Source organism: Anas acuta, chromosome 2, assembly GCF_963932015.1.
Source record: "Anas acuta chromosome 2, bAnaAcu1.1, whole genome shotgun sequence".
Classification (NCBI taxonomy): Eukaryota; Metazoa; Chordata; class Aves; order Anseriformes; family Anatidae; genus Anas; species Anas acuta.
Window position 1 is genome coordinate 20,496,704 of NC_088980.1, and position 24,974 is coordinate 20,521,677.

The 24,974-nt window shown below is 35.9% G+C and overlaps 1 protein-coding gene across 3 annotated transcripts in view; it reads right to left on the reverse strand.

Annotated features, from left to right (window-relative positions):
• The window catches only part of MALRD1 (MAM and LDL receptor class A domain containing 1), a 263,177-nt gene that overhangs the window by 21,405 nt on the left and 216,798 nt on the right, over positions 1-24,974 (reverse strand). The gene's annotated exons all lie outside the window — the stretch shown is intronic.

Genomic DNA, 24,974 nt, shown 5'->3' on the forward strand with positions numbered 1-24,974 from the left:
CCACAGCTAGAGAGGCAAACAGAGAATCCCTGAGATCCAGAGATGGATTTTGACACTGCTCCTCATGATATCCTTGTCTCTAGATTGGAGAGACATGGATTTGATGGATGGACCACTCGGTAAATAAGGAATTAACTGGATGGTTGCACTAAAAGAGTTGCAGTCAATGGAAATGTCCAAGTGGAGATCAGTAATGAGTGGTGTTCCTCAAGGGTCAATATGAGGACCAGCACTGTTTATCATCTTTGTCAGTGACATGGACAGTGAAATCAAGTGCATCCTCAGCAAGTTTGCCAAAGACACCAAGTTGTGTAGTATGGTGGACAAGCTGAGGGAAGGGATGCCATCTGGAGGGGCCTGAGCAGGATTGAGAAGTGGGTCTGTGTGAACCTCATGAGGTTAAACAAGGTCAAGTTTGATGCAAGGTCCTGCACCTGGGCTGGGGCAACCCTGAACACAAATACAGGCTGGGTGGAGACTGAGTTGAGAGCAGCCTTGAGGAGAAAGACCTGGGGGTGTTGTTGGATGACAAGCTCAACATGAGCCAGCAACGTGTGCTTGCAGCCCAGAAAGCCAACTGTTTTCTTGAGCTGCATCAAAAGCAGCGTGGCCAGCGGGCCAGGGTAGTTGTTTCTCCCTTTCTGCTCTGCTCTTCTGAGACCGTACTTGGAGGGCTGCGTTCAGCTCTGGGGCCCCCAGCACAAGAAGGGCATGGACCTCCTAGATCAAGTCCAGAGGAGGGCCATAAGGATGATCAGAGGGCTGGAGCAGCACTCCTATGAAGACAGACTGAGGAAGTTGGGATTGTTCAACCTGGAGAAGAGCAGGCTCTGGGGAGACTTTATAGTGGCCTGCTAGTACCTAAAAGGGGCCTACAGGAAAGCTGGGAAGGGACTCTTTGTCAGGGGGTATAGGGATAGGACAAGCGGTAATGGTTTTAAACTAAAACAGGGTAGATTTAGATTAGATATTGGAGAGAAATTCTTTAGTCTGAGGGTGGTGAGGCATTGTCACAGGCTGCCCAGAGAAGCTTTGGATGCCCCATCCCTGGAGGTGTTCAAGTCCAGGATGGATGAGGCTTTGAGCAACCTGGTCTGGTGGGAGGTGTCCCAGCCCATGGCAGGGGTATTGGGACTGGATGGTCTTTAACATCCTTCATTCCATGATTCTACTACTAACAAAAAAATATACCTTTGTACAAACTTTGGTGTGCTGCTTCCTACAACCATTGAACCACTGGGTGGAGATGGCAGAGGAAGTAAAATATTTAGATATATTACCAGAGTACTATGAATTATCAATACAGTGCAACCTTTGGGGGGGAGGGAAGGGAGGAGTGAAAACAAAATAAAAAAGTGTGGCATGTAAAAAAGGACACAGTAACCCACTGGGAAAGAACTGGACATTCTTTGAAACACTGTATGCAGTTCTGGTTGCTCTTGTTCAGAAAGACGCATTCAGAGGACTACTAAACAGAGCAGACAAACAGAAAGTCTTTCTTTCAAGAGGATTCCAAAAGAGTTCAGCCTGTTTAGTCTACTGAAAGAAGAGCCAAAAGGCATATGGTTTTTCTCTAGAAACACTTTGGATAAACAACAGAGGTATTCATGTTAATGAAGAATACTGGCACACACAATTGGGTATAAACTGGCTACGAATAAATTTATGAAAAAATATTAGCATTAAAGCAGAAGAGAAAGCCTTTTATCTGTCCTTCATTTCCCATAGCACATTGCTTCAGAAGAGTCAGCCATCTAGCTGGTATCCTCTGTACCTGGTGCCATGTACATCAAAGAACCTCGGGTATTGGAAATTCACAGTAAAACAGCATGGTAAAGAGCAATATTCAAGCCCGGAATTCCCCATAAAATGAATCTAACTAAATTTCTGAGTAAAATTATATGATGAGATTGTGTGTGATAACAAGGGCCTGGATTTGCTGACCCAGATATATGCTTTTATTCTGAAAACTGCCAAATTCATAGCTGACAAGTACAGAAGAATTAACATGAGGCTGAATAATATGGGATATAAACAGGTTCTAAATCAAATGTAAGCACTCTGAGAAAAGACCTGGGAATCCTCATTGATTATTTAATGAAAGTAAGTGCTCAATTTGTATCATAAAAACATACTAGGCATAAAAACTATAATAAAAAATATTAGAGATTACAGTGATTAAAATCATATGGCAGAGACTGAAAAGATCAGTTGTAATTTATACAGAAGATGAGTGGGAGTAGATATGCTAAAGGTAAACAAAATGATATATGGTAAATGGAAGAAAAATTGCTTGTTGCTGTCTATCCTCTAGAGCATTCAATCAAAATGAAAGGAAATACATCTTAAACTAATAATAAAGAAGCTATTTGTCACATACTGCTTAACTGACCTGGGGGAGTCCTTGCCATAATAAGTCTTAGAAGCCAAGAACTCAACGCTATGTACTGGAGATGGATCCTTAAAACGGAGAATGAAATTCTTTAGACATTGCAGAGCTTTAAGTTCTAACTGATGGTAAAGTAGAAGAAAATGCTTATATAGGCATGATCATTTTCTACATTTCTCTCTCTCTCTCTCCTTTTTTTTTTTTTTTTTTTTTAACACTCCCAGGGCATGCTATCATATCAGGTACTCCCAGGTCCCCAGTGTGATACATTGATTGCCCACTGCTTTTACAGTCACAATGAGAAGTTTTAATTACAGCCTACATAGAATAAGAACAATACCTGTTAGAAGAAGGGACTCAGTCAGTATATCTGCTTGCTGTTAACTGTTTAAATGAAAAATATACGAGGTCTAATGTAGGAGCACAAAGGTGAGCTCTGTATCACAGACAGCTTGCGAATGTCCAGGCAATGTCCTGTTAGGTCTAGAGGTCTAGGCAATGCATTTATTAGAGATGGATAGGTAAATACTGTCTCCAGATTCAATCATTTTAAATAGCAATGATTGGAAAATTTAGAGCAAATATTTCTTCACTGAAATTAGCAGTCACATGAAAAACCTTATATTTCACAGAGAGTTTGAATTTAATTTTTTCAAGAAACTCCATTGGTGTCTGAAACCTGCATGAGTTCCTGATAGCTTTATTGTCTGGCTACTGTCTAAAAACCTCAGAACAAATGCAGATTTTGAAATTATTCTGCTCATAATTAGATTGATTTAAAATACAAAATGCTTTATGAGTTCAGTAGACCTCTTCCTGATTCAAACCAGCATGATAGTCTTGTACATGAACCATTTTTTTTCTGTGTATTTTATTTTATCAAAAGGAAATAAAGACCTATACTAAATTTTTTGTGGCTTTACTCTTCAATGAAACAGTCCCCAGAATTCATTGATGGGTTGTGTGTAGCATGTACTCTTTCTGATGGCACAGATTCCTTCAGCTAAAGCAATGAAGCATAGGTATTCACTCACGGCAGATGGTCAGACCTGAAATTAACCATTTCAAATATTTATGCTCATTTTAATGCTATCTTTTCTCACCTTCTTAGATAATAGTTTTCTGGTTACAGACTTCCTATTATAATGAAATAACACTGATGCTTAAAAGCCCCAGTGAGACAAATTATAAAGCTACTCCTGGCAGTGAAGAAAGTATTTGGTGTTAGATTCAACAGAGAAATGACTATCCATTTCTCTAGCCATTAAACAAAATAAAACTCTTTAAATTTCTTCAAAAAAACCAACAACAACAACAAACAAACAAACAAGCAAACAAACAAAAAAACAACAAACAAACAAAAAAACAAAAAACAACAACAGAAGACGACAACAACCAACTACAAAAGCATTTTTTGCTTGTTTTATGTGATTTTTCAATAGAACTTTCTCTAGGACAAAAGTAATATTTCAACCCAACCTTGTTCAAAGGTCAAACCATCAGAAAGCATATTGTTTAATTCTAACTGATGCTAACATGAGACACTGACACAATCGGAAATAAATAGCTTGAAGCAGTGTTGTTGGTACATTGATCACTGACCAAGGGAGATCAGAGTTCAAATTGTCATTGAGTCCTAAGTGAGTATCAATCCACTCCATTTGAGTTTGGAACTGTGCTTTGTAAAAATTGGTAATCGGAATAAATAACCTCACCTATAAAAAAATAAAAATAAAAATCTTGCTATTTTTAGTAAGGATAAAACACTGAAACGCAGTCATTTTGTGAAATAGGATTAAAAGTCTGGGAATGCAGGGCTGGCACCATGTTAGCTAGGAAACTTTGGTGCAGGTACGTCAAATGACATAGAATCACAGAATCATGGAATCATTAAGGTTGGAAAAGACCTCCAAGATCATCTGGTCCAACCACCCCCCTACCACCAATATCACACACTAGACCATGCTCCTAAGCACCAAGCACAGCATTCAATCTTTCCTTAAACACCCCCAGGGATGGTGACTCCACCATCTCCTAGCACAGAGCTAGCACAGAGACATTTCACCAGTAAAAAGGGGCGTATCACCGTTTTTTTATTACTCTAATATGAAACTAGGAGATTGAACTTATTAAAAAAAAAAAAAGTTTTTACAATATGAAGTAAATCTACTCAAGAAGTCTATGTCAGTACAGAGATATCTGAACTGCTGCAACAAAGTACCAGCTTACAGTAAAGAACCAGTGCTTTATGCCAGTCTGGCTGTCCATCTTGTTTTCAATTCTCACTTCACATTTCTTTTTTCTTTCTTTCTTACTTTTTTTGGTCTAATTTTCTGCCTTTCTTTTGTTCCCCTCTTGTGTTCCTTTGTTCATCTTTCCCTCCTCCCTTCCTTTTTCTACTCATCGAACACAGGTTTGGAACTGTTGCTGATATGCTCTTGAAGTATATTCCAAGAAGAGGGAGAGGGAGCAAGGACAAGGTGACAGAAAAACAGAAATCTAAAAAAAAAAAAATCTGCTTTTTGCGTGTTTGTTTCCAGGGCTGCAATTTCTAGAGGACTGAACAAAGATTAAGAAAAGACCTAACAGAAAGTCTGACCATGCAGGTGTTACAGCTGTTAGCAAAATCCATTTGCTTTCAGAAATGGCACTGATTTCAAATTTAGGTAAAATTGGAAAAACTATAGAGGAAATAATGCAATGAAGTATAGAACAGAAAACTAATCTTAAGACAGATCTGTTAGATTTCAAAGAAAAAACAAAACATCAACAAACAAACAAACAACAAAAAAAACACCTTTTTTCTTAAATAAGAGTTCTGTTGATAGAAGAGATTGAGTTAAGTATCATTAGAAAGCCTAATAAGAATCTGAATATATTTACAGTGGATAGATTTTTTCCTTAGTGACCTTTCCTTTCCTGCTTATTTTTTTTCTATATATTTTTAAATAGTTATTCTTATTGTCTTTTATCAAACTGCAACTCTACTGCATAGTGTCTAGTTTATTACCTTCACTACATTTAGTTGGGAAAGAAATAATAGATATTTACTACAAAATTCACGTATCTGTTTTTTACTTATATTTACCCTCTGAATAGCTTTCATATGGATGAACCTGTAATTCCCTAGTGAAAAAAAAAAAAAATTATTTTAAAACCTTGAACAATGAATGTTTTTTTTTTGTCTGTATTAAACCACATATATGATGCAATAATAAAAATATAAAATTGTTTTCTTTCCTTCTCCCTCACCTCCCTTCTAGCATTGGTGTACTCTTTTTATCAGCTGAAATGGTCTGTTTTAGCCACAGCCTGCCAACACAGGACATCGCTCATGGTAGGTGGATTGTAGTACATATTAGAGATTATAAATCATTTTGTCATTCCCAGACAGTCATAAATTTATCTGCTTACATGGGAGACACCACTATACAATAACATCTGATGCTTCTGCTTCTCAGCATTGTACAAATGTGATGCACAAACACAGGCTAGGATTATATCAACACATACTGATACTTTCTTTTTTTTTTTTTCTTTCTATATTTTAAATGTATACCTGAGAAAACAAAAAAAAAGAAAACAAAACCAAAAAGCCAAAAAAGTTTTGTTTTGCTTACCATCCATGTAATACACAGACATTGGTTTAAACTCCATTTGAATCATTCTTCAGAAAAGGCCAGCATTAAATTTAACATGTGCCAATGTGATCCATGCAAAAAAAAATCATGTTGGGACTCATAACGAAAATGAATTCCACAGAAGCATAGGGAATTCACTCTCTAGCATCATGCTAAGAAGTTAAAATTATGAAATTTTCAGAAAAATGACCTTTAAACAATTTATGAGAACCTAAGACACTTCAGATGCAATAAAAATAATTTCATCATAACCTTTCTCCCAGCTCCACATTCTCTTAGTGTTGTTATGGTTACAGAGTCAAGATTTCAGAATTTAGGAGAGACTGGAGTTAAGGATTCCCATGCATTTTCAATTCAAACCCTCACGCATACTTGTTCAGACACAGTATTTAATTGGAAGATCATAAACTCCCTGGCACCTCCCTCTCAAAAACTTCAATTCTGGTATTCAGCTGCAATGAGAGTATTATCATGGCATACAGCAGAGGTAATTTACCTAACAGAAACCAGAAAAAAATATTGCTATTATGAGTAGCTAAATCATCTCTTCTGTCATCAGTGCTCAAATCTTCAAAACTTCAGCACTGAATACTAGTTTATTAGTTAACGTTAAGAAAATTGTGAACTCCAAGTGCATTCTTGAAACTTTTGCTGAGGAAAATAGATCAAAATCTGGCTCATTTGTTTGAATTCAATAAAGGACCGAACAGCTTATTCCAATGTTATACTTGGCACTTTGATAAAGCAAAATCCTTCCCATGGTCTTTACTGCATATTATTTTTAATAATATATGCTGAGCTATTGCTAACGATAGAAGAATTTCAAACAGCATTCAGTTTATTCATTCAATAAACTCTTTCTTGATTGCAGCCAAGGAATATGTAGTACAGATGAAAAATGCAGAACTACTCCCCTGATGTTAATACTGCTGTGCAAGAATCACTGTACTTGAACCACTGAGAACAGACTTTATGCTCCTTTAATGCGTACCACCAGGCAGAATTAAAACCAAACCTAGTTAACCTGTACTGCTGGTAAAAAGTCTGAACTGATGGAGGTAGCATCCTAACAATCTTCGAAGTCAATGAATTCTTGCTATGTTCTGTTTTTCTACTGATAGTCTTATGTCAACAGTTGGGATAAGGTGGCAGGGAGCCATGACAAACATTCCGTATTAATAAGGGACAGATTTAATTTTGTGAAGGCACAGTGTTAGTGGAGTAAGGCTTAGGACCAATACTTATATAAGCTGAAGTCAGATAAAAACTGACCTCATCAACCCACTTTTTTTTTTTTTTTTTTTCTCTGAACACAAGCACATTGCAATTTTTCATCAATTTGAAATAATAAAATATTTCTGCATGGTTCTGGCAGATGATATTTTTTTGCTGCTCTTGAAACAGACTATTACAAAGCTGTCACTTGGCTTTGCCTTTATTCTTCTACATCAAACAACTGAAAGAAGTGATATGTTAATTTCACAAAACTTTTCCAAGAATGAGAGCAAGAAATGTATCACGTTACTGCACATCAATCACTTCTTTTACGCTTATAATAAATAAATTCACACTATGTCCAAGGATGACATATTTGAAAATGTGTTCCTAAAGATGACCTGAGTAAGCTACCTCATACATAGTATGTAAAAGTAGACTGAACATATTTACATATCAGTTTTCCATCTTTTGACACAGATTAAACATTAATGTTTTCTATTTTTTTTTTTGGTGTAGTTTTTCTTACTAGAAAGATTTTCTCTTAGCAATTCTTTTGAATGTTATGTCATTTTTTCTCCTTTTCATGATGTACTTGATGACCTGTTTTACAGTTGCCATTTTTGTCATCTAAATATTTCCTGCCCACTTTTTTCTGTCCTTTTGTCCTGAAAAGAAAGGAAGAAAGAACAGGAAGAAAGGGAAAGAAATCAGGGCTGAGGGGAAATTTCTCTAGGGCCAGAGGAGGAAAACCTCTCAGAAAGCATTGAAATTAACCACAACAAAACCAGGAAGCAAGGTCATGTCTACAAGGACATATAGGCAATGGGACAGCAGTGAGTAAATCCTTTTATGTCTACTCCGTCAGCCCTATTCACACTGAGTTTTCTCTATTTAGATAGTGTCCTGATTCAGATTCCAATAAAATCTGTCTTTTAGTTTAAGAGCTTTTTTGTATTTGGTCTGGGCACATCCATTTTTAAGACAGAGCATATTACAAGTACATCTTGACGGACCAAAAAAAAAAAAAAAAAGCACAACATTGCTAAAAACAAAACAAAACAAAAACAGCAAACGTTTTCTACTTGCCCTGGGTTTGACTTTGGGGTAGGTCATACACGATTACAATGTTGGCAGACACAGAACTACAGCTTCCTTTTGAGATACCCATCTTGTGTGTGTGACAATATGGTCAAAATTCCAGAAAAAAAGCACTCCCCCAGGTAGCAGCTGCATCTGAGCTGCATCTGTAGACATTTTCCATATAAAAGTAGAAGAGGAGACATTCAGCTACTGGGAATGGGCAGGAACTGAGCCTGCCTCTGTTCCTCTGCCTCTGAAAAGAGGACTGGCCAGAAGAAAAAGTCTTGATTGATGGACTATGTCCATGAGACAATGGTTGGAAATTAGTTTTGAAACTTTTTTTTTTTACAGATTCAAGCAATCTCCAGCCACAAATTGCAGTATAAGTGCTAAGAATGTGCATTTTTCCTTATTCCCTAGTTTGTCTCTTTATTAAAATTTTTAGTATCTTGAAATATTACATTCTATATAGTGCTGATTATGAACACTTTATGAAAAGATGTTCTACTAACAATGGATCTAATAATGCCTGGCTTCCTATTCCTATTATGCCCATTCATATTCACAATACCATCAGTTTTCTTGTCATGTCCTCATGATTTCCTCCATCTTCACCCTACAGCTCCCTCTCATAAACTGATACTGCTGGACAAGAGTTTGTGTGGTATCACAAAATGAATGTGTGTTGATTTGTTGGTCAAAGTATGCAGGCCAAATAGGACAGCTGTCTATTGAGTTCATGCTGTCATTTTGTCTATTTTGGAGAAAATAGAGAAGTAAAAATTAGGTTGTCATATGCTTCTATATTTTTTTGTTTGTTTGTTTTTTTTTCCCAGAAAGTTATAAAGATATAACATCTTTGATACCTCTATCGTCTCCATCACGATTGGTTAAAATTGGCTTGCAGTCTAAATATGCACTTAGATGCAAAGTATTGTGGACAAATACCATAGCAGTACAGTCACATTAACCTTGTTTCCTCGGGGTTTAAGGTAAAAGGGTTAACAATGTAGAATTTCTCTATTCTGCCTGTAACTCTGTCCAATGTCCCTTAAGATACTGGTATGTCCCAATAATGGTCTCAGACATACCTTTTCTCATAGACCATTGAGTCTGACAAGACTAAGGGATGGCTCACAAGTTATTTACTATAAATCACAGACAGCACTCCTGGGCTAGAGTTGAAACCTCTCACAGGCATAAGCTTCAGTGATGTACAGACATGCTTTCAACGTAGGCAGCTACCAGTGTACACCGTGACAGGGACAGTTAGTGCCCAGAATTTCTGGTGATTTCTCTTCCTTCCTTCTTTCCTTTCTTCCCTTCCACCCTATTTGTCTTCCCATCAATTTAGTTAAGTATTCATGTTCATCCCAGAGGAAATAAAAAGGAAAAACAATGTTGGTTTTCTTCTCTTTGCTCTTAGTGGGGTACAACGCTAATGAGGCTGGAAGAAAACAATATATCGCCAGTATTTACATGTCTATCTCCTTATCATCATTAACGTGCTATCTTCAACTTAATTTTTAGCTCATCAGACCATCCACCTGTATCTATATCATCTCCAGTTTTAAGTTACTAATGAAACATCTCCATCTTTTAGTTAAAGGTCTTAAAAAGTTATCTTTTCAGATCACAGAGCTCCACCAGTTTACAAACACTCCTACATATCCCCACAGGAGAGATTTCACTCCTACACTGCCTGACCATGCCTCTCTTTCCAGATTTCTCATCCTGCCTGAGCCTAACTAAGCAAGACAGATAGGGAGAATTGACTACAAAAAAGAATAAGATCAAATAAGCTATTTTAGGAGTCTTGAAAACCATGGGTTTTTAAAACTGGGAGACACTATCAAAAATATAAAATAAATTATTTGAATATTCAAAAATGACAACTGTTATCCAAACACATAATGTGTACGTGAAGGATTGGGTTTTGTCACAAACATCAAATCAAAATTAAAAAACAAACCAAAACAATAACAACAAAACAAACAAAAAAACCCTGAATATGAACAATATAAAATCTTATCTCTAAGTAGCTTATACAGCTCAATACCATGAGTTAACGGTTTATTTGTTCAACAGACCAGCACCTAAACATTATATCTGTCAAGGACTGTTTAGCAGTAAGTTCAACATTAAAAGGAAACATGAATACCACATTTTCTTCAAAAACAGCAAATCAATTAAAAACAAGGCGTTGTTTCAAAGTAAGTCCATTTGAACTCTAACAAAATCCTCCCTGACTTACAGGCTGTTTTTTTCACTCTACACTTCCAGATGGAGGTATGAACATTTACATCAGCTGAAGAATTGGCCCAATTATTACTGTGGCGTTACTTATTACTATGAGCTTTTTTTAGTGCTCCAGAACAAAGCCATAAATAGAAAACCTACGTACTGATAAGAGTTGAAACTGAATTTGTTGTAGGAATTTAAAAATCACAGAACCTGAATGAACACCAGTGCAAGCTAAAGGATCTACTCAATTTAGTAAACTGAGGGTCTACACTATTTGGTTTTGATTTCACCATTGAAATGTTGCTATTATCTCAGATTATCCTCAGTCTATTCTTGAGAGGTTAAGGGTTAACATGAGATCAACAGCATTCACGAACACGGTGTTTTCATGAATGACCCCTTAAATGAGTTTATGTACCTTTGTGGTGAATTTTTTTTTTTTTTTCTGAGAGTTTAATGCTGTTTTAAAGGTTGTCCCTAAACAATACTGTTCTAGCTCATCTTTCATTTCTTCTTCAAGAAATAAACTTTGAGTACTTACTTTCCATGAGGATTCAATAAAAACAGCCTTCCTATTGCTCTGGTCACCCACACAGCAAAAAGGAAGTTAAACTGTTTGCTGACATATCTCTTATGGTTTGGGCCTGAGCCTTTGCTCATGATCAGGCTGCCAGAAGTTTGACTTGCACAGACAATACTTTGTGGGTGGTGACTTCACTGGAGATTGAGAGCCAAGAACTGGGGAAATGTCCTGTGTGCCATATCTGTGGTGATTAGAAAAACATTACTGGATCCACACTTTTAAAGTTACAGCAGATGTGCTTATTTTGTGGGAACCATGCAGTGGAAGAAAGTTGCTCTCTGGCCCTTAAGCCCCAGTTTAGCTAATCATAAAGAAGGTAAGCAAATGCAGTATTTTTCTCATGACATTTTATAAACACAGGGTCTCAAAATGAACGTGGATGGAAAGGGAAATAATCCCTTCATCCCTTGTCATCTGCATATAATTGTGGTTTGCCTAAACTGGATGAAAGCTCAGGGTAATTATTTGGAAAGATCAGCCTTGCTTAGAGAGCTAACTGTATTAATTTCTGTCTTACCTATGAATTGCTTGAGAAAACACAGATGAATGTTGCTATATTCATCGCTAGCAAATATGTAAGGTACCTGTGTTATCCTAGATCCTGATGTGGAATTTCTATTATTATCGCTGATATTTCCCTACAGGGAACTTAGCTCATGGTCAGCCCTAAGAAAGCAGATATGGAAACGTTAACTAACATTTACTAACAAGTGAGCAGAAATTAAAAATGTAGAGATATCAATAACTATTTAGCCTAAAGATATCTGATTTACTCCTGTATATACTATATGACATTATAAACACAAAGGTAAAAGCTCCAGCAACAGTTAAGCACTGATTCCAGGTAGAATAAGCCATTCCAATTTTGCTTATGTACATTACTGAAAATAACCTTTACTGAATATTCTTAGCTCAAATCTACAACTTCATTGCTAAAGTCTAGCAGTTTATTTATCCTACTGTTATGTACATCTATTATTGCCTCACTCCAGCACCAGGCTTCCAGAAGCTTCAATAGTGTTAAAAAATAAACAGCAAAAGTGTGCTGTTTTTAATTCAGTTTCCAACCCTTTTGAAATAAGCAAATAAGAAAATCCAAGTGTTCTGCAAGAATACATATTGTGCTTTTGCATTTTTACAACTGTGAGTCATAGTTTTTTTGTTTATTTGTTTTGGTTTTTACTTTTTATTTTTTCCCCAGAAAGTGATTAACTAGCTTCTGAGGATACTCAGAAGTCTCAAAGAACATGTAGGACCTTAACACCTGTTTATGCACTTAAAAAATACTATTGCAGATCCTGTCTCATTGTAAGCTGTCCCATCAAGGCAAGCAAAACTCCAGAGTCCTTTTCTTGAAGAGCTTGAAACAAACAGGACATAAAAGGCTGGGGAAGAGGGAACACTGATATATTCTCATTACTGATGAAGTAAGTATCAGAAAGGAAAAGGGTGAACTGTAATAATATCCAAGTAATATTATGTCAAAAAGCCTTTTGAAGTAAGAAGGACATGGACTTTTAAGTTGCTTCTGTACCTTGGAAGAGCTTATATTAGGGGAGCTGCACTAGCTTGACTCTGAAGCCCTCATTTCCAGACCTGTATCTTAATCTCCTGAATGGTTTTTATACCCTCATAGAAACAGAGTGAACACTTACTGAAGCACCAAAAGTGTTCAATTGCTAAAGCACTTTTCTCTGTGGCTTTAGAATTTTTACTTCAAAAATTTGTTTTTAAAGGACCAGTCATCTTTCCTGCCAAGTTTCATGAATCTGTGCCTGAAACTTGTGCTTGAACTGCCCTAAAAATAACAACGGGAGGGAAAAAAAATATCCATGTGGGCTCTTTGTTGCAGAAAAGAGAAATCAGTCATAAGGAATGCACACACTGGCACAGCTCTGAACACTTAGCTCCAATAATTTCTGTAACCACAAAAATAAAAAAAATACATTTTTTCTGTGCTTCCTGTTGCCCTGATACACCAGAATATAAGCTACAGATGAAATGGTCTTCTTGCAACTGTTGTATTCTGGTAACATTAGAAGGGAGACTGTTTTGGGATATTATGTGGAAATGTTTTGTAACAAGTACACACTTTATTTACATGAAGGAAATTATTTTTAGGATGTTCAAGAAGTTGCAACTCTCTTGAGAACTTCTTCCCTTCATTGTGTAATACATATTTGCTTCTGATGTATTTGTACAGTGACAGCCCAAAGCTTGTACTGAGGACAGGGAATGTTGAATGGATATTTCCTTGAAATTTATATTAAAAAAAAAAAAAAGTAAGCAAGCAAACAAACAAGAAAAAAATAAAAAGTACAATATAAGAATGAGAATGAAGACAAGTATTCTTCCTTTTAATGATTGCAGATTGCATAGATTTTTTTTCGCTAGGACAAATGGAATGTTTTCTCTAAAAAATTACTTTGTAGACACTTTTTGATTAGACAGATTTTTTTCAGAATATTTTGTTGAAATTTCTGTTTTTCATCAAAAACCTGTAAAATGTTTGTTGTTATAGTGAAAAATAAATTATCTCTTCTCTTGAGAATTTGTTCAAGAATAACTGTATTCTCAAGTTTCTTTATATGTGTGTGTGTGGGGGGAGATTGAAAGGAGAAAAAGTTAGTACTTCTTCAGCTAACTTTAATTCCAGAATTAGGGTTAAATCAGTCTATCTAAGAAATAATATTAGGTCCCTATTGCTCTTCACATTGAAATCAAATTGTTCTTCTCCCAGCTCCAATTAAAAAAAAACAACTATACAAAAAAGGGTGCTTAGCCCATGGCATTAACAAAGTTTTTTTGTTTGTTTGTTTCCCAGAAGCCTCATGAACTACAAATTATTTTCTTAAACCAACATGAAAAAGAGGAGAGGTTTTTTTTATTATTATTATGGCAGCACACATGTGCTTCTGAAATGTCAGCAGAGCTTTGCATGTTGAAGACTAGCCTGACTACAAAATTTTACAGTTCTCTGCTGTACTTTTTTTTTTTTTTGAATACTTGTACATTCTTCACAGTTATAAGAAAAAATATTCCAAAAAAGATGGCCTGGAAAATTTTTGAAAGTAATTGCTCTGGCTTTTGCATGCCAATACCAGCTGTGAGGGCTTTGTTACCAGAACATAGTAGGTTATTAAAAACGAAAGCTAGAGATTGAAGATGAAAAAGTTGTAAAAGAAGCTCAAATGTCAAAGGCAAGGTTATTGTACTATGCTTTGATTCTCTGGGTTTATAGGTAAATCATATGCCTAATTCCTTCCTGTGCTTAGTCCTTGTTTCATGTACATTTTGAATGAAGTTGTTTTGAAAGACATTCTTACTTTCTGTTCAGTAAATATGAAGTATTTTGCCACATTGTGCTTTAAACGTTCACAAGGGCGCAAAGACCTGTTAGAATGTAGAAAATGAGTTGCTATGTTTCTGCTCTGGAAAGGGCACAGGCTTTGTTGTCCATATTACACCCTCAACTAGCATCCAGTATTTAAAACATGTTCAAATTATATTTGTTAAATGAGTCATAACAGATGGAGTGGGAAAAATTATGAAGACTGTGAAAGCAGAATCAATAATTGACATTTGAAGAAAAGAGGGAGCAGTGAGATGCAAAAAGAAGAATTATATGGTCAATGCAATGGTCAGAAGAGTACTCTCTGCAGCTGCGTTCTGAGGATCAACCTAGCAACCCTACAGTCATTAGGCAAGAAGTGACAGTGCTGTAGTAACTGAGGCACATAGTAAAGACAGCTTGGGCAAGAACATTTGTTAGATGTGACTGGTAAGAATGCATTCTAAAATACTAAATTATCAAAGAATGTGTGAGGTTTAGACACAACCTGCCTGTAGGTAAAAGGGAAGGTTCAGAGTGGAGATTAAATTGATAAAATTCCTATAATAGTACCTGTGCTGTTGCACAGCTTCAAAAAATATTTTACCAAATTACCTCACTTTCACCTCTGGAAGCAAAAGGGATGTGAAGACAACCTCAGTAGATTTCTATGACAATGTAAACACAATATTTATCATATACTAAAATATTAAACAAGTTTGGGGAAATTCTTATTCCATCTTCCTAAGTCCCAAATAAATTGAACATTAATAAAGTATTTATCAAAAGGAAGGGAGGGAGGGAGGGAGGGAGGGAGGGAGGGAAGCTTTAATACCTGATAACATGAGTACCTAAAACCTGAAAATGCAATTGCTGTAGTTGAAATAACTATTTAAAAAATAGAATTCTACTCTGTGCAAAACATGTGTTAGCATGTTTTCAACTTAGCAACACTTAAAAATCGTTTTGTTTAGCTCCTAGTCATGAAAAGCTGTACTTTCAGTGGCTTGTGCAGGAAAGTCAGGTATGCCAGGACTGCACAATACAGGTTCCATTTTTGAAACTAGTTGTTGGTAGTCATCTTTTTGTTAGCTTCATTTTATTACCCCAAGAAATTTTTATTTATGTATTTATTTTTATTTGCTTTTGCCACTAAATGCAGTACAGCAGAAATTTCATCAATGGAAAATACAATAGCTAATAAAGAAAAGTGAGGAAGGTACAAAACTGAAATGTTCCAAATGGTAACAAGGGAATTTACATAGAAATAAAATTATTTTTCTAACATATTAACAAACCAGAACTTAATCATAATTTATGTTAGAATTTAGACAATTCTTATGGTATAATCTCACCTAGCACTTACATTAAAGAAGCCATTATCACCTATGGCTGGCTCCAATACTGTTTTCTTTTCTTTTCTAACAGGCACTTTACAAAGATTAATCTATGTGCAAAGGACATAGTTTCATAGGTCATACACAGTTGACACCTGCAGTACATCCAAGGAATTTGTACAGCCTCCAAGGTACTCTAAATATGTACAGAACTAGATAGAAAACTGTAGGAACCTATTTGGGCTCTTTGACAGTCCCCTCTCACTGACCACAGGCAGAATCACCATTCTGGCTTCCATGTGGCTGAATAGAAGGTGAGTTAAGACATCGTTTGTTTGAGGGTGACTAGGTAGCCATCTGATGACTTTCCACAAATCTGACATATGATTTATCTGTGTTATTTGTTATCTAATCTGTCGATGCAAAAGCACACATATTCCAAGTAAACAAAGACAAAAACAAAGTATTATGTGTCCTGGACAATTCATTTTCTCATCCACAGAGAAATAGTACAGTTAAATCCAAACTTTTCTTACCTCCATCATTTAAAAGCAAATGATCAAAACATCAGTCTGCTGTAATTTATTCCTGATGTTTATTCTGGAGTAACACTGCTGAGATCAATATTGAAACTCTTGCATGAACCAGCTTACCTTTACGTACTTAAAAAAAATAAATTTGAAAGTTCACAACTTCAATCTATATTTTTGAAAGAGAAATATTTCTGTACATTGAAAGTATGACTTGCAGACTAGAAGTGGGCAAAATTATTTTTTCTTTAATGTATATGTACTTTTCCTTGTAGTAATATACAAAAGTCTGTGTGGGAATGGCACATAGTTACTGCTTCCCTCTTAGAGATGCAGCCTGGTAGCTGATTAGAGCAATAGCAAACATGAAAAGATCCTTCCAAGCATTGAGAAAAATCCTCTATGTTAGCATGTGTTTAAAATTAAAATGCATGGAGCTTTCCAGATCAGTCAACACTACAAAAGCCAGGAAGAAAAGTTCAAAAGTTCTTAATTTAGTAGAATTTGCTGCTTTTAGGCAATCCCTTAGCCACCTAGCAACAGCACAAAGGGTATAATTCTTGGAGACTTAAATTCACTGTGGCTGAATAAGAGGGAAAATTGTAAACCTGCAAGATAGCTTGAGGACATTGTAACACCAGGGAGTTTTGTGGGTTAGAGTCGTTAGGACACATACCAGAATGTAGTTAGTACATAATAGAAGCTATCTGTCTTTCCTACACAATTTATATAATAACACATTATCAAATACAGATCTCCACCATCCTCACCTTTCCTCCCACCATAAGCACAGGCATAAATGCATCGAAACGTTCCTCAATGCAGTGAAAGTTCAAAACTCTTAATAATTTTCTTGATTTTATATAGATTTTACAAAAATCTCTAAGTCCCTAACAACTTTTATAAAATATTGTGCATTGTATTAGGTATACTCAACCTGTAGCATCCACGTACCTCCTAGAGAGATCTCTAGTGATGAGCTGATCCTAAGCAATGAAGTTCTGATAGGCAGACATGCAGAGGTAATCTTAGGATATGAGAATACTATATTCAGACAAGGTACTGTTTTCTATTCATTTAAATCTAGAATGACTTAATCTGAAAGGTAAGTAAGAATATCTGAACCTAGAGTGTATTAACAGTTGTTTGATGTCATATATATAATTTACAGGCCTATGAATGGATATACCAAGATGTTTTTAAATTCAAAAAAGCAGCTACATGAATGCGAAGAAGGGGCTTTAGCACAGTAATCTTTGCAAACCTTGTGTTAATGTTTCCTTCACTGGTATGTAATTCTTCAACTGTTGTCAAGTTTTGTTTTTGTTTAAAAGTATTTCTGTGAATTTACACCTATTCCTTCCTGTTATGAGTAAATCAGATTCAAAAATGTTATGATTTTAAGCTTTTCATCTATATCTCCTACTCTTCAGCATCTGGTGTTCATAGGACTAACCCTTTGGGGAACCCTCATACTTTGGCAAGCATCCAGTATCCAACATTAATTAACATCCTCCCCTGTAAAAACCTCTCTCATTATCACTCAATAAGCATCCTCTCCTACGGATATATTTCCTAGATCCTAAACTTGTCCCTCTTGTAGACAAAACTGTCTCCTGAATTTTAAGTGCAATGATGTTTATAGTCTTGGGGTATAGGTCATTCAGAGGTAAAGGTGCTCTTAAGACATTTTTCTTCATTTAGTAATAATAAAATCTTCCTATGGTAGAAACCTTATTTCACTTTGACTTTGTTTTTAAAAAGGGAATAGAAAACCAAAATAGAAATATAGGATATTTATCAGAGAGGCTGAATGTTTTTAGCATCTCAAGCACTTCTGATACTAAGATTTCTTAGTAGAGGAAAGAGGGAGACAAAAAACAACTGAACAGATTTTTTTTCCCATAAGCATTCTTATATGCCTAAGTAATTTTCAGTGTATCTGCTAAATTATGTCTATTTGCATATACTCTTATGAATAAGATTACATATATACATAATTATGTTTTAATATTACATGTTAAAACATAATTTATTTTGATCAAACTCTAAATAATAAGTCTCACTTTGATTTTGAGAGTTGCAGTGGGGTTGGTAAAGTACTAATTCAGGAATAAACTATTCCCCTGGTACAGGGAACAATTAAAGAATATTTACAAATTTTAGAAATATTTTAGACTGTAAAAGAAGAGCATTATACCTAGATCACATATATGATGATTCTTTTGTACTACTTGTATTCTTAATGCAAGAATGAAAACATTAATTATTAATGTTTGAGTGTATAAAATTCCACAAACCTCTAGCTGAACTCAACTGATCATTTCATATGTCTGCCAAAAGCAAACACAGAAGTTTTAAACATGACAAATTTATTTTTAAATTGAAACACTTGGTGGAAAAAAAAAAAATCACTATTCCCTCTCTCTATATATATCAGCAGCAATGCAAGAAATACTGCTGGGAGATGGCTCAGTTTAGGTTTCATATACTTCTGCTGTTTACATAACTCTACCACTTTTTTATGAAATTGGAAACATTCCTGAAGAGTTCAATTTCCTGTGATGCTTAGTGTTCTGTTATCTCATATATATTCTTAATGACATGATGATTGTCTGTCTTGGGAAAGACTATGAAGTCAGAAACATGAAAATCAAGAAGCAATAGGATTACTTAATCAGAAATAAACATCTTGATATCATGAAACTTTTCTGAATAAGATACAAAATGAACAGAAAATAATAAAGGAAATAGAGATTTTAGGGAAGAGTTTTACATAAGCATCAATATACTGTACATTTTATTTCATAATAAGCTGTGTCTTGTTTATTCTCGAGAATAGAGATTTTGTCCTTTCATTCTCAAATTAACCCAACTCAGGCAAACTGTATTTGTTATTTTATCCACATCAACATCACTTTTCAGATGGCTCTTGGGTAATGGAAGGTTATGAACATGCTTTTCTAAGTCAGCTATGTATGCTTGTATACGTGCTTACATATGTCTAAAGGCATATAAAAATATTCCTTTGTCTTCATTCCCCAGAAGTCAAATCTTAGCATAACATCCCCTTTCAATGTCTTATCTTTTTGACTTCTTGTGATAGTTTTCCTTTTCATTCATAGCTACACCCTTGTTCCATTCCTTCCCTATCTAAAAGTACTTCTGCATGACTAACACTTTCTTTGGTAGATATGTAGGCTCTATACAGCTTTATCAATCTAGCTATATCATATTTGTTCAGCAAATCTAAAAGAAAATTCTTACAAAAATTGTGAACTCAGTAGCAGTTCGCTTTGCTTCAGCAGGTTGTAACCCGCAGTGATTCAGCAGCTGTTACACCAGCAATCCTGCCTGCAACTGAGGTGGGAATCTCTGAGATCAGCAGGACAAACAGCTGAAATGGGAATCGTCATCTTCTCCCATTGTAAACTCATTTTAATAATGAATTGGATGCGTCTGTCTTGTCACTCTCTGGGCTTTATATGTTCACCAGATGACAGGCTAGATGCTTCCAAGTATTTTATTTTCTTAGTTGGGAATACTTTTTTATGGTATACTTTCTGATATTTAAACAAGCCCCCTAATTTTAGTTTTTAAACACAACTATCAGCATCCCTCCTCAAAAATTCACAGCACATGTAAGAGTAGATCCAAGGGCAAGCGTTTAGAAAAATGCAGTAATTCCTCACTGGAAGACATTGCCCAGACAGGATGTGAAATTTCCAACATTTGGCACACATGATGCTTGTCTGGAAAATGCATTGAACAAGTCTCCTATGACATTATTTAAAGTTGCATGCCACCTTGTAGGGTTTCTTCTCAAAAAATGTATTTTGCACAGCAGAAGTAAGCACTATGAAGACAAAATCAGATTCTGTGAAAATGTCTCAACTACTAAAAAGTAATGTTTTCATTTTTGTAGAATGCTGTTATTGTGCCACTGGGGATAAAATACTTTATTTGTCCATTAAAACAGACCAGTTGTGATTAGAATAAAGGGCTCATTTGAGAAAGGGGGAGAAGAGAGGTAAAAACTAGGCGATGAGATAGACTATAGCTTTTCTAAGCAGAATAAGCAAAATCTGAATCAATTATAACCCTGCAAAATAAATTCTTTTCTAAAAAATAAAAAGAAAAGGCAACTCTTTCACAATTATCAGTCAAACAAACAAAATAATTTAATTTCTGTATTTGGGGCCAGATTAGCATTTAGATACACAACTACAAAGATAACATTAAATAATTATCTATCAATAAAGAGTCCTTGAAATTCTTATTTCTACAGCTTCATTAGCTAGATGGTACATATTCAAAACTGTTTAATGAAGATGTATTTCTAATTTATAACATGACTGTTTAATTACAGGGCAGTAAATGTAATTACATTTTCTGTTTAAGGATAGAGCTTTCTTAGGCCATTGATAAAAGGCACTAATAAAAGCATTAATAAATAATCTCAGGCATTAATAAAAGCACTCTCTTTATACTCTTTTGTATAGTACACATACAGCGCAACTACTCCGAATTTTGGTATATTACATAGAAAGTGTTTATATAAAATAAAAGGAATAGCAAGCACTATAATGAGTTTATTATATGTAAGTATTAGTATGTTTTATATGTGAATATATCTTAATCTTGTCTAATTGGTATGAGAGTTAAAATATTGCATTATTGGTCTGGGAAGAAACATTTTTATACTATTCTCAATGTGGTTCATTTTGGTGGTGGTGGTGGTTTTTTGTTTGTTTGTTGGTTGGTTGTTGTTGTTTGGTTTTTGTTTGTTTGTTTTCCCAGCACTAATACAGTCTTTGAAGCCTCATCTTTCCATTTCAGTGGGTTACAAAGACACATTTCCCAGATTGTTTCCCTATATTTCCAGAGCTCTGTGGTCTTTATTTAAAAAAAAAAAAAAAAAATAAATAAATAAATAAAAATGAAAATAGAGAAGGTACATGTAAAAAGTGAAAAGAAAATTTTGGAAATAAGACCTTTGTATGTACAAAAATTCTCGCATTATCGCTCAAATTATGATTATTTGCACGTGCAACCACAGTATATGATTGCCAGCACTAGCCCACTAGCTACTTGGCTACACATATACAAAAGGGAACTCAGGACAAACAGAAGCCACGTTTTGTGAAATAAGAATGACCATAGTGTTTGAGTTCCATCGAGTCTGGCAGTCAAAAAGCACACCCAAGAAACAGTAAGAACAAGATAAACATGTTTTGCGTGTATTCCAAATACTCTTCTGACTATATGGGAGAAATGAACACAAATGGCTCTCAAACCTAACTATCAGAGAAAACCAGCACAGCCATCAAGCTGGGTTCATTCAAGTAGTAAGCTAATAATCACCTGCAAAGCACCATTGCTCTGCAGACTCTCACTGAGGACATTCACCGAGATAACTTTCTTAAACACTGTGGATTTGCACTGAGGTTACAACCTGCATTACCAGCTAAGAAAAGCTATTTTCAGTAACATCAGAAACGACAACAACCCTATATACCAACCCTGTTACCCAGTCCAGTAAATGCTGAACTTTTCTAGAGTTCTATCCACAGTTATCTTTTCCACCTGGTCTACTGATAGCTCTTCATAATAGGATTTTGGAGCTCACCTTCTACCTTCTACTGAACCCAATTAGTTACAAGCTGCTGAAGTTAGGTTCACATCCTTAGTATTCATGTTATATATATAAGCAACAATGGAGAATTCATGTAAAATTATACAGCACCAAAAGCACTTGAGAAGTAGTAAATGTACAAAATCTCATATATTTATATATATAATCTATTATCAACTCTCAATCTCTTTAAATGGTTTATTTATTTTGCTTAAGCAGCTACTGCAAATTCGTTCTGTTTCCCTGCTGACATATTGAGCTATTTGGAGGAATGTATACAGCTAACTAGTTCAACCACATTGCATTAAAAGCACAGAAAAAAAACATCACCCCTTGTCACCAATAAAAATTCTTTCCAGAGACTGTATTTTTTCAATCAAAGTACCTCAGATTAAGATAAGATCAACAGGGATTTGGGTTATCATAGGACCGTGATGGAGCCTTGAATCAGCCAAAGCTTTGCAATCTGACCAGGCTTTATTTTGCTAAACCAAGTTCCTCAGAGAAGGCCAAAGGCACTTTTTATTTCCAGAGCCAGGTTTTATTTAACAGGAACTAGAACAAAAGTATCTCAAGTAGTCAAAGACCAGAATTCATTGTGTATGCAAAATAGAAAAAGAAAAAGAAGGATATGCCAACACAAAATCTTGCTCTCTGTGTCACTGAAGAGTAACATCTTCTGCACTCTCACACTCTCCTCTCTTCAGGATTCTCCTTGCTGTCCCACAGGCTTCCTGCCCTTTTTTTTTTTTTTTCTCCTGATCTAGCCTGCAGTCTGGAGTAGCAGTTGCTGTGGAGAATAAATCTCCATACAATTCTGTCATCCTTTTCATCCTTTTTTTTTTTTTTTTTTTTTTTTTTTAACTCCAGAAAAACTGCAGTACTTTTACATTTCTGCATTCAAGATACATTTTTGTTCATTTTTTTCTTTTCATAATGCTGATGTGGGGGTTTCAAATATACAGAGATTTATTTCAGGAAAGGCTAACTCCTCTGTTATTATATGTATGCTTAATTCCTTCAAAACATTATAAAGTTTTGATTGGTACTATATTTGGTTTACATGGCAAAGTTTTGGAAGCAGGAGGGGCTTCAGGAGTGGCTTCTGTAAGAACAGCTGACAGGACTGCCCCATGATAAGGACTAGTTTTAACCGGCTTCAAAAGGGAACCGCTTCTCGCTAAAGCTGAGCTAGTGAGTGATGTTAGTTGTGCCTCCATGAGAACAGATTTAAGAGAGGGAAAAAAACTGCTGCATAGCACCAGCTAGGAGAGCAAAGAGTGAGAGCCAGCCCTGCAGACCCCAAGGCGAGTGCAGCAGGAGGGCAGGAGGTGCTCCAGGCATGGAGCAGAAGTTCCCCTGCAGCCTATGGAGAGGCCCCTGGTGGAGCAGGCTGTCCCCCTGCAGCCCATGGGTCCCACATGGAGCAGATCTCCACACTGCAACACCCCCGTGGAGGAGTCCCTGGTGGCGCAGGTGGATGTGGCCTGGAGGAGGCTCATGGGGGACCGGTGCTGGAGCAGTTTGCTCCTCGGGGATGGGTGGACCCTGTGGTACGGAGCCATGTGGGAGCAATTCTTGAAGAGCTGCTGCCTGTGGGAAGCCCCTGCAGGATCAGTTCAGGAAGGAGAGCATCCTGTGGGAGGTACCCCTCGTGGAGCAGGGGCAGAGAGTGACAAAGCATTACAGAGCGAATGCAATCCCCTGTGCTACTTGGGGAAAAGAGGTAGAAGAGGGTGGAGGGAGAAAGGAGGGTGTTTTTTGGTTGCTTTTAATTTCTCCCTGCTCTAGCCTGTTAGTAGTAGGCAATAAACTATATTAATCTATATAGGGTTTGTTTTGCCCACGATGGTAATTGGTGAGTGATCTCCCTGTATGTATCTCAGTCCTTGAGCCCTTTCTCACTGTATTTTTTCACACAGTTCCTTTTGGAAGGGGGATTGAGAGCATGACTGTTCAACTGCCCAGTAGGGTAAAACCACCATGGGTTTCCCAATCTCTGGTTATCCATTACATGTTATCTGCAACCTCCCCCATGTTTTCATTCCTCTTTCTCTCTGTGTACCAGGAAGTTTTGAAACAGCCATCTTGACAAAATTCCAAGCATCTGGCAGAGGCCATTCTCTATGCTATACTACTGGACATTGTTTTGGAAATCTGTATATAATTAACAATGTTTTCTGGGAGTTAAATCAAAGTATTCATATATGAAAGTCATCATGTATGAAATGCCTGTATTTTCTGAGTATGCTATTTATAACATTTTGTCAATCAGCAATGGATACATCTCTCATGAAAGATACAGGCTCTTCAATAACTGAAATTTTGTCAGTAGGCTTATTAATGTGAGTTACCTAGAGACTAAGAGACAAACCTCAATGTCTGGTCATGACTAAGACAGATAGACTGATAAGACAGTCACTTTTTTAGTAATTTGGCAAACTCTTTGGCAAGATCCACTAAAACACATGAAGGACAAAACTGTGATAAAGAACAACATTGTTTTCTTTGCACTTTAAAAGTCTCCTGTAATTTCCCAGTGGGAAACAGACTGATACGTTGTGTAAATGAAAACTGTCAGATATCTCAAGACACTTTCTAATGACTCTTACATTCCACAACAGAAGCGTTTGTTTGTTTGTTTTCAACATAGAACATTTCCAGAAAAAAATACAAGCATATATTTAATGCTTTATAACAGAAATACAGTACAAGTTCAGGCACCAACAAGAATATGGCCTGTTATAAATCTCATCTGAGGGACACAATACCTGCTGTATATAATATATCAATTTTCATAAAAATACATGTTGTTAAATGTGAAGCATAAGACAAAGAAAGGCGTCAGGGAAACAGGCTGTCCCATGTAAAGATGGATGAAAGTTACAGAAAATTCTACTGAATAAGTAACATTCTTCTCAAAATACTCTTTCATTCAGCAACTATAAATAAATGTATGCTAGGTATGGAGACGTTTAAAAATACA